Genomic DNA, 9651 nt, shown 5'->3' with positions numbered 1-9651 from the left:
AGAGTCAGCCAACATCATTCTCCCGTAATGAAAGCATGTTCTCGCTCCAGGTGCAAAACATGCCAGCACCTTCAAAGTGATGTTAAAATTAGAAGCAGCGCAAATACCTATGCACACGAAGTGGAAACTAACTTTAATTGCACTAGTTCCAATGCAATTTATATACTTGGGTATTCCTTGTGTAAGAAACAATATATCGCTGAAATGGGACAATTAATGAACGTCACGTCAAACGGACATCGCGCGGGAAGGGCAAAAACCAATTGTTTTAAATATTCCTTTTTGCTAGAGCTGTGATTAAATGGAGTAACTTGACTATTATCGAAGTTACTCAGCCTTCGTTGTCTTGATTTGCTGCTAACCTCTGCTGATTGGATTACAAGCTCAAATATAACCTTCTTCATTACCTTTATTTTTTTTCCGTTTTATTTATTCAAAACAATATAAGCAATGTACCACGTCTTGCTTTGTTTTGTTGCCTCCATTTGTAAAGTGATATATTGTACTTCCATCATGCTAAAATTCCTTTTGCGGATTGCAGTATCTGTAAGTAAATAAATAAAGATAAATAAGTAAAAAGCTTCGCAAAGCCGTCACCGAGCATTTCAACTAAATAGGTTATAATTTTGATGAACTTAAATTCTACATACTACAGTCAAATTTCCGTTCGCCCGAGGTAGAAAATACCGAGAATCATACCTCATCTATAAGTTCAAAGCGTTGCAACCAATAGGCATAAACGTTTGAAAGGGAGCTTTAGAATGTATTCGCTATGCTAAATTTCAAATTATATATTCTCAGACAAATGTACACCCTTTGGGGTGTATATTTGCTAAACAACAATGGTATTCATCTGTCCTGCTTGCTTTTCCTCTCTTGAAAACGCTACGCTCGCAACTTTCCTGTCGAGAATGTTGTATCACACTGATAAGGCACAAGCCGTTCGTGACTGAGAAGTACTGGCTCGCAGCGTTAAAGAAAGGAAACGCGGGCAAGACAGGTGACGATTATTGTTGTGTGGCAAGATAAGCCCCAAAGGGTGTAATTTTTTTCAGTGTAGGCAACAATAGTTACTTTTCATTGAGTTGATTAGCCCCCCTTCCCCCCCTTTTTGTTATTGGGTTGTCAATACTATGCCAACATCTTTTTTCTTTCTCTCATTACTTTCGTTCTTTTATTTATTTATGTATGTATTATTTTACGCGAGCTCCATTTTCTGCTGCTATACCTTTATTTTCTCTTCCAGAGAGACGATAGTTCACTGACCAAAGTTATACATAGTTCAAACAAAGCTATACACGTACTGAGCGATGGCTGGCAACGCGTCAGCCGTCAGCATGCGGCGTGAACATCGTGATTTTTAGTTTTTTATTTTAGTTTGTTGCAGAGGCAATATTAAGATATCACTATAATTTCAGTGAACGTCGCGCACCTTGTGACGCTAACATTCGCAAATCACACAAAATGCAACCTTTGTATTGTACTGTGACAAAGTCAAAAGTTTGGGTGAGCCGCATATTTCAACTCATCTCCAAGGACGCAGTGGCTCGCCCTAATGCTTCACCAGATGCTGCGCGCGTATTCACTTCTCTAGGAGCAGATGGCACGCGGAAAAGAGTTTCTCACACGCGAAGGAAAGTCCCTTCGACGATATCGGCCCCAAACAACCGAAGTACGACGCTTTCGCGGCGTCGGTGGTTGCGTCCGGAGGAGGCAGCACATAGGGAATCAATAGTCGAGTAGCTGTGGGCTGAATGAAGAATCGGAGAAGGCAGCTCTGTCGAGCCGTATTGTTTGCTGGTGGTGCGCGTGGTTTTGTTGCCGCAGCCGGCCGAGCTGCGCGGGGCAGATGCGGTGCGCGGTGCATCGATTGGAAGCGAGTTCAAGCGGCGCAAGAGCGCTCGCGCCCCTGGTCGGGCAGAGCACGCTCGGCGACGGGGTCCCACCGGGACCGCGGCTTGGCCCGCGAGAGGGCCGGCCGCCGGGCACCCTTCTCCCGCGTGCTCCGATGGCACCGAGTGACGAGCTGTCAGAACGCGGCCTCGGTCGACGCGTTCCTGGTTTCGGGGTGGTGGCGCACCGATAACCCAGCGCTGTCGCGCCTCGTTGGGTTGGGACCCTGGCGACGTAGCTCCGCGTTGCTTCGCCGGTTGGTTTCACCGTGCTGCGAAGTTTCAGTGACTCTCATATCACGAGGGAAGTTCAAAAGCATAGGGAGTGAGGAAGAGAGAGAGCGAGAGCGATTTCTTCCAAACTAAAAGAGCTACGAAACTCACTCTCTCTTCTCTTTTTTTTTCTTCATCTCTTCGCCCTCGTAGAAGCACTGAGATAGGTTTATGCACCAGCATTTAGTCATGCAGCTCATTTGTTTGCTTGCACACAATGGAGAATAGAAAAATGTCAGGGAGCACAAGAACCACGAGACTTGGTATTCCGAGTGGGGGGGGGGGGGGATCGAGGAAGTTATGAAACTATTTTTTCATGACGCGTGCATTGGATAAATATTTTCCAGGACGGAGAGCGCCATTTAGTCCATATTTATTTGCTTGCATTTCTAGTTGTTGGCTGTCAATTTACAATTGACCCACAAGAAACGATTACAGCAAAGGTGCCAAATAAAACAACGGACGAAGGAAGGAGACACGGGACAACCACGTAGCGCCTACGTGGTTACCTCGTGTCTCCTTCCTTCGTCCGTTGTTTTATTTGGCGCCTTCGTTGCAATAATGAATAACCAACTCGCCCACCAGCACTTGCTCAGTGACCGCAAGAACCGTTTCTGTAAACTTTCTTCGCAGTAAGGAGTTACCCGCTGGAAACCTTCACGTCAATGCCCGCGCCTTGTAGTAAGGGAAATACGTCCTCTGCAACGAAACTTGGTCATACCTCGACACCACGGCGCTCCGCTTAAGACCACTTATGAGACTAAAGAGAGAGAGAGAGAGAGAGAGAGAGCAGCAAAGGAAGACAGGGAAGTTAAGTAGAGGAATCTCCAGATGGCTACCCTGTACCGCAAATGAGGGAAGGAGAGGCGAAAGATGAAAACTATAAAAAACAAAAACAAATATAGAACTGTTTATGTGGGCACTGCTACACAGTCTGCGAAGGTGCCGCACAGTCATACACAGTGTGAGTTTCACACTAATACAATCGACGTCACACAGTGCGCAGTCACGTTGTCACATATTCCGGTATTTCTTAGGCAACGCAGCAGCACCCTCATAGCGGCTCGCGCTATAACGCGGGACGGGGGATGAAGGCCCCAGATCATCATTATCATACTTATTCTTCCAACATTAACAAAATATTGGTAGGGAACGGGGTAGAAAGATTCAAAGTTTATTCCCAATTTTGTTTATGTATAGGGGAACTCTTTTCCAAGCTTTTCAGTAAATTTCCGCTTGCATTTCGGCATTATTCTACGTGCTTCGAACAACACATAAATAAAACTCGGGCCCCTCGCTTAACCCCTTTTCTTCTCGTTGACATACGATACAAGGAAGACGGCTTGAAGACGGTGTTGCCAATGCGTCTGGGCTTGGCTATGGTTATTTAGCCAACGCATTGAGGGGTCAATTGTAGCTTGATCGAGTACACTTGCGAACCGTATGTGGTTGCGCGTTCTGGGATTGTTCAGAATCGCACTTTGGCCTGCAAATGCGCCATTATGACAAGTCACGCCAGGTCAAGCGAACGGCTCGCTTTCCGAACAGGTATAAGATAGCGCCTCAGATGCTGCTGCCTAATTTCCGACAGTGCTTCGCTTAGCTGCCTTCCTATTGAGTCTTTTTGAACGTCGTGCCATCACACCCGCGCGAATAAACGGCGAATTAGGCACCACACGGCGGGAATTTCGGGACAACTCGGTTTCCGGAGAGGCCAAAGCGGGACAAAACACCGTCCCACACGTAAGCTGTGGGGTAGCGGCACCACGGGGGTAAAAGCGGGGTGCGCCCCGCCTAAATCGGGACGTCTGGTTACCTCACTTTTCCTGAACGAAAAGTACTCCCGACGTGTGCCCTGAAAGCTTGTTAACGCATGCTTTCGCTAAAAGCACGCACAAAGCAAGAATGGCACAAAACCCAAGCTGAAGTCCTGTGTAGCTGTGCGGTCGCAGAGCTCACCGGGTGGGCAGCATTGCTGCGGGAAGGCCTAGGAGTCGCGCAGCTCGTGCGCGATAGATTGAGCGCGAGCTCGCCCCGCGACAGCTGGCAAGTTTACAACACACGCGAAGGATTAACAGTGCGCACCGCGGGATTACTCCAGAGTGCTGCGATTTGCTCGAGCTCTTTTAATGCGCTTGCGTGCTTGACGGCGCACTCACTGCACGACTGACACACAGCCTCTCCTTGTGGATGCGAATCTGCAGTTTCGCACGGCCTGCTCGCGTGCAGCAGCGCCACAAATTCGTGTGCCTACGTGGCAGAAAGGCCAAGGATTTAGGCCTGCCAGACGCTTCGCGCTTTCGCCGGCCGACAATGGAGCGCAGCGCGCATCTGCATTCCAAATGACCGCCCCCGCTGTCTCCGAATGGGCCATTGTGCGCCGGGGCGCGCCTCGAAGCTCGTCGGCGGCGATTAATCGTCCTCGACTCTATCAATTCAATGCGTGACGCGCTTCATCGAAAGCTTCCTATTAAAGCCAATTCATTCCGGAGAGAAGCCCCCTGTCTTCTTAAACCAGCTCGAAGAAACGTTCCAAGCTTGGAGCACAAAAGGCTGCGTCCTTAATCTATCGTTTCAGGCACTTCAGAAAGGACGTCTTATGGCTCTCTTTCGTATTCTTTAAGTGACTCTTCCTCACGTTGTTCGTTTGACAAAGCTCGCGCGTTGTGGCTTGTAATCAGTAATTTTTTGAAAGAGTTCACTGTTTGACAGCTAAGCAGTTCCTGAGCGCCACTGCAGAGACGCTTCGCTTTTCCCGCGGATGACCACTAAGGATTTGGATGCCAGATGAACCTTCTTCGTTGAGGCTGTATGTAATTCTTATAAATTGCCGTTGATGTTCTATTTATTTTTCCCGATGCTAATAGTCTTGTTATGGTCATATTCAGTATCTAAAACTTAAAAACGTTTAGTCAGCCTTGGAATGTATGATATCTGGGTATTACAGCACGTGTCTGCGAGTATCTTCCGTCTCTCTCTCTTTCCCTAACGAAAATTTAAGTTCGTACAGATTTTAAGTACAATGCGCGGAGCAACAATGCGCACTTCGACCCGGTGAGTTGGTTCACTCGATGTAGCGGACATTACTTGCGCAAGAAATCGCAGTGTGAGTGAATAAACTTTATTTCGGCGACTAAGCTGTTGATATCCGAAGGCCATTCTATACCAGGTAGCCGTGGCCTTGTGCCGATAGCCTGGGCCTGTTCACCAGCCGTATTTCGTCCTCGCAACGTACTTGACTTATTAAGGAGCTTTGCAAGTGATGCTTCCATAGTCACTCACCATATAATCCCATTACCGCGTATGCAAATAAGCCTCGAACCATCATTTAAATATATTATTCTCTCCTTCTCTGCAGGTAGCTAATCAGAAAGATTCACAGATTAACATTTGTTTAGTTCTTCACTTTAGGGCACATGGGGATAATGGAAAATTGAAGTCGAACAACGGTGAAGTCATGTCTGTTTAACAGACACCTTAAGGCTTGCACCATTTTCGTGTTCCAGAAACATGCTAAAAAATGCAGTGTCGATCCAGTTAAGATCGTCCTGAGCTGCTTGAGGTATAGGCTTTGAGTAAACTATTTAATGGAACACCAATGTGTTTCGTAGCAGATTTTAAAGACGTAAATTTCAAAATTGTGCTGGTTTTTGAACTTCTTGAAAGCAGACGTAGCTTAACAACTGCTCAGCTTCAGTTTCACAATTAACTCGTGTCTGAAAGTACGAAATTGCTTACGAAATTGCTTACAAGTGCGAAATTGCTTACATTGCAATTTGGCGTGCAAGTAAGGCCGCCTCTTTGACCATATGAACAGGCCTGAAAGCGATATCTGTCACAGACGCTTCTTTGATATAATCTGTTCGAAGTGAAAAGAAAAAGAGACTACGTTATGCGGTAACTTTCAAACACAGCAAATTCCTTCTGAGTCATTATACTCTGAAGTGCTGTTTTTTTTTTAGCTCCGGTGAACTTTTGATCTTCACAACTTAGTTACACCGGCTGCGGTAGCACTGCAGTGGCTATGGCGTTGCGCGGCTAAGCTCAAGGTAGGTCGCGGGCTCGGTCCCAGCCGTGACGCTTTCTTTTAGATGAAGGAAAAACGTAAAAAAGTAGATTTGGGTGCACGTTAAAGGACCACCAATGTTCACCATAATCCGGGGACCCCTACTATTCGGCGTGCCTCGTAATCAGATCGTCGGCATGGCACGCAATACCTACGAAATTAATTAATTAATTTGATGTTTGACTTAGATATGCGTTTAAATGCAATTTTACTTACCGTTAGTCCAAGTAATTGCCATTTTCCCCCGTCGCACGGTCAATATTGAGTTTCTTCGCAAACGGCGCCTGAGAATGCTGAACATGGCGGCGACATCAAAGCGGTCACAGACGGCGTCTGTGTCCTTCGTGTCCTCTAGCGCTGTTTGCGAGCCACGACAGGCCGACTAGCTCAGCGTTCAATATATTGCGTTAACTTTTCGAAGTGTATTTCGACCAGGTTACCACTGACACATTCAAGTGACGTGTGAACGGCAAGTTCCAGTTTCTGAAGTATGTTGTGTTTCACCTAGAGAGAAAGGGAGAGCGAGACCGGATGAGGAGGAGGATTAACCAAGTTCGCACTTTGTCGGGTAGCTTGTTGCAAGGGTGAGAAGAAACACGCACACGCACGCATACACGAACACGCAACGCTAATTGCCACACGTTCGGAGCTGGCTCCACAATTCACAAGCGGTCAAGAATTTCAGCACCGCTCTAATAGCTTTGCGCGCGCGCCAAGCATTTGAAGCAAGTGCACAGCTCAATTCCGAAAGCCTGGCACTCGTATAAGAATATAAAATCGAAAAAAGAGAGCACTGACTTTGCTGGCGAGCTAGAAAAGTCGATCACCTTTCTCAATAGAGTGCACGGCGTAGGACCGATCCTACGATGGCATTGATTGGCCTTATAAAGGACGGCAACTGTCGAACGACATGTGCGTCGTTCGTCGGCGTTTTTGTAGCCGGCGTCTGCTCCGCAGCGCCTGTACTGGGAAGTTTGCGTGAGCCGATAAAGCCGTGCTCGCCTTTCCTCCGCTGCTGTTCTTATTTTTTTCCGCTCCCCGCACCTGGCTTCCAGCTGCCTCTGGTCAGCCGCTCATGTCGTCCACGTGCGTCGATCGAAGAACGGCGCTCTGCCGACGCGCCGGTGTGCGTGCTCCTGTTCTCGTTTGATCTACGCGACGACCACCTTCGTGGAAAAATTACCAGAGGCTAATGTTTCTGCTATCAGTTGGACAAAGGAGAAACGTACGCTGAGTTCTACTACATAGCTAACGAAAAGAAGGCTCGAAAGGTGAACTCGGAACTGTTCAGGTTGGGTGCGGGGGGGGGGGAGGGGATCAGCGATTCGAATGCGACGATCGGGCGCATGGCTGCCGGCATCTTTTTTGGCGCCACCAGGCTCATGCATCGTGTCATATCGACGAAAGACAGAGTGTTTTGGGATGCATTGTGATTGCATGTGGCCCTGCAGCGGTGACCCAGCGCGTATCCGGAGTGGCGCGAAATTCGCCGGTCGCCATTGGGTCCGGCTAACGCGTTTGAATTGCTGAGCGCTGCAGCACTGGGAAGGAAAGCATGGATTAAAGAAGTACTGAGCTGTCATTTCTGTACAGCAAATGAAAGTCAAACCCTCTAAACTGTTATAAATATATTAAAAAGAAGCTGTTATGCGTCAAAGTGTCGTAAATAATTTAATACAGCCTACTACAGTTAATTAGAACATTGCAGCACCGAGAGATTTAGTCGAATTATGCGAAATGTCGATTTAACGAACAGCTCCAAAATGATCGAATTCGAATAATTTTTTTTTATTGTTTGAAGTAGTGTGTAATGTATTTTTCTTTCTTGCTCTGGAAGCGCGACTTCGCCAGCATGCGGTGAAGAACCCATACGAGTTTTAGCGTCGGCTACTAAATGACACAAGTAAATTTATATGAAGCAGCGTCACGCCAAGGGAAGCAATAACGTTGCCTACTGCGTTTCTTGTGCTTTCAAGCTTATAGTAACTGATGTGCGCCTGGAGGGGACGCTGGTCTGTGGCAATCGAATTAACCGATTTGGCGTGCTTTGTAGTTTGAACTAAGCGAGTTTTCTCTCCATAACAATGTGTGGTTTTTCGACGATACTTTTCAGTGCGTTCGAATTGAAAGAAAATTGGAATTAACCGGCGTCGAATTAACGGGAGTTGACTATATAGTACCTGTTCGCATAAACCAGTCTCGCTTTCGGTACCCAGAAGGTGGATGCGTAATGACGTCATCATGCATTGCTTCGCTCCGTTCATGCAATCGCTGCAGCCGCCATACACGAGTGCAGGCACAAGAAACAGAACACACAAGAAACGAAGTAAGCAAATTTTGCTCTGCCTCATGACGTCACCATAATGTCGGTTAGTCTAGGTCCGGTGTTTCGTCCTGTAATTCGCAATATGAAATTATCTTCCAAGAGTCTCGCAAACTTTATACTTAAGAAATGTCCTCCTCCTACTTGCGGATAGCCTTTGGTAGCATTCCCACAACCTGGACAACGTGAGCCAGTACTAAGCAAGCGTGTAGACGCTTAAAGCGCACAGGTGACAGTTAAACGTCTCTAGTCTAGCAGTCACTTTCCTTCAAATAATTTAACTCAGCTGCACTCTCGTGCACATTGTGAAGAAAGGCAAGTTTACTCCTTGCTAAAAAAATGTAATACAGGAATGGGCGCTACGAGGCATGCCTCGACGCCTAGCCTTCGCTTGAAACGGAGCAGGCAACGTTGTCATGCAAGACAACTCATTCATTCGTGTAATTGCGCCCATGAATGGCTGACTGTAGTGCCACATTAACTTAAAAGCGCATAATCCTCAATTTTGTTAATGGTTTCGCGTTCTATACACGAACTTCACTGAAGGGGAGAGAAAATTTAGCCAGTCGGTACAGATTGATGGTAACACTAACAGCGCTGCGAAGATAAATGCGAGGGAAACAGCACAACTGATGATATAATGAGCCGCACGTCTATGTAGAACAAGAGTTTTAAAGCGAAAGCCAGCTGCATCGCATGCCTGATAACATGTCGGAGGATTGAAAAGGAGAGCTCGCGTGCGCGGTAACGACAGTTGAGGCGGCAGTATGGACGGCGACAATTCTGATAAGCAGGAGGAGGTCTGGAATCGACATCGGAGCGAGATGAAGAGGAAACGCCCAGGAAACAGACGAACAACGCGCCAAACGACCGGCTAAACGCCGCAACATAGCTAGACAACCAGACTAACCTGGACTTGCAATCAAGATTAACCAAGGCTAACCATGCTGTGCCTTAGCTTTCACTACGTATATCCTGGCATAACCGAGCTAAGCCACTGCCAATTTTATTGTTTACATCTTAGTGCAGGTGCACCTACAAGGCAACGAAGCGAATGTGACAGCAGAAAGCAGATGCAATCCGCTTTAAGAAAGATC

General features: G+C 47.1%; 1 long non-coding RNA gene across 3 annotated transcripts; it reads right to left on the bottom strand.

The window, feature by feature from the left end:
- Positions 1-389: 389 nt before the first annotated feature.
- On the bottom strand, positions 390-7345 carry LOC142573910 (uncharacterized). 3 transcript variants are annotated; one of them, XR_012826369.1, is made up of 3 exons: positions 7059-7345; positions 6448-6735; positions 390-544 (listed from the first exon to the last, which is right to left on the bottom strand). It is a non-coding gene; the product is annotated as an uncharacterized LOC142573910 (long non-coding RNA). The 3 variants fall into 3 exon arrangements; XR_012826370.1 differs by lacking the exon at positions 7059-7345 and adding an exon at positions 5934-6024 and having other exon boundaries at positions 6448-7016; XR_012826368.1 differs by lacking the exon at positions 7059-7345 and having other exon boundaries at positions 6448-7023.
- Between the last annotated feature and the right edge of the window lie 2306 nt (positions 7346-9651).

This window comes from Dermacentor variabilis, chromosome 3 (genome assembly GCF_050947875.1).
Source record: "Dermacentor variabilis isolate Ectoservices chromosome 3, ASM5094787v1, whole genome shotgun sequence".
NCBI classification, from domain to species: domain Eukaryota; kingdom Metazoa; phylum Arthropoda; class Arachnida; order Ixodida; family Ixodidae; genus Dermacentor; species Dermacentor variabilis.
Note: the sequence above shows the minus strand (reverse complement) of the source record. Positions and strands in the feature narration are given on the sequence as shown.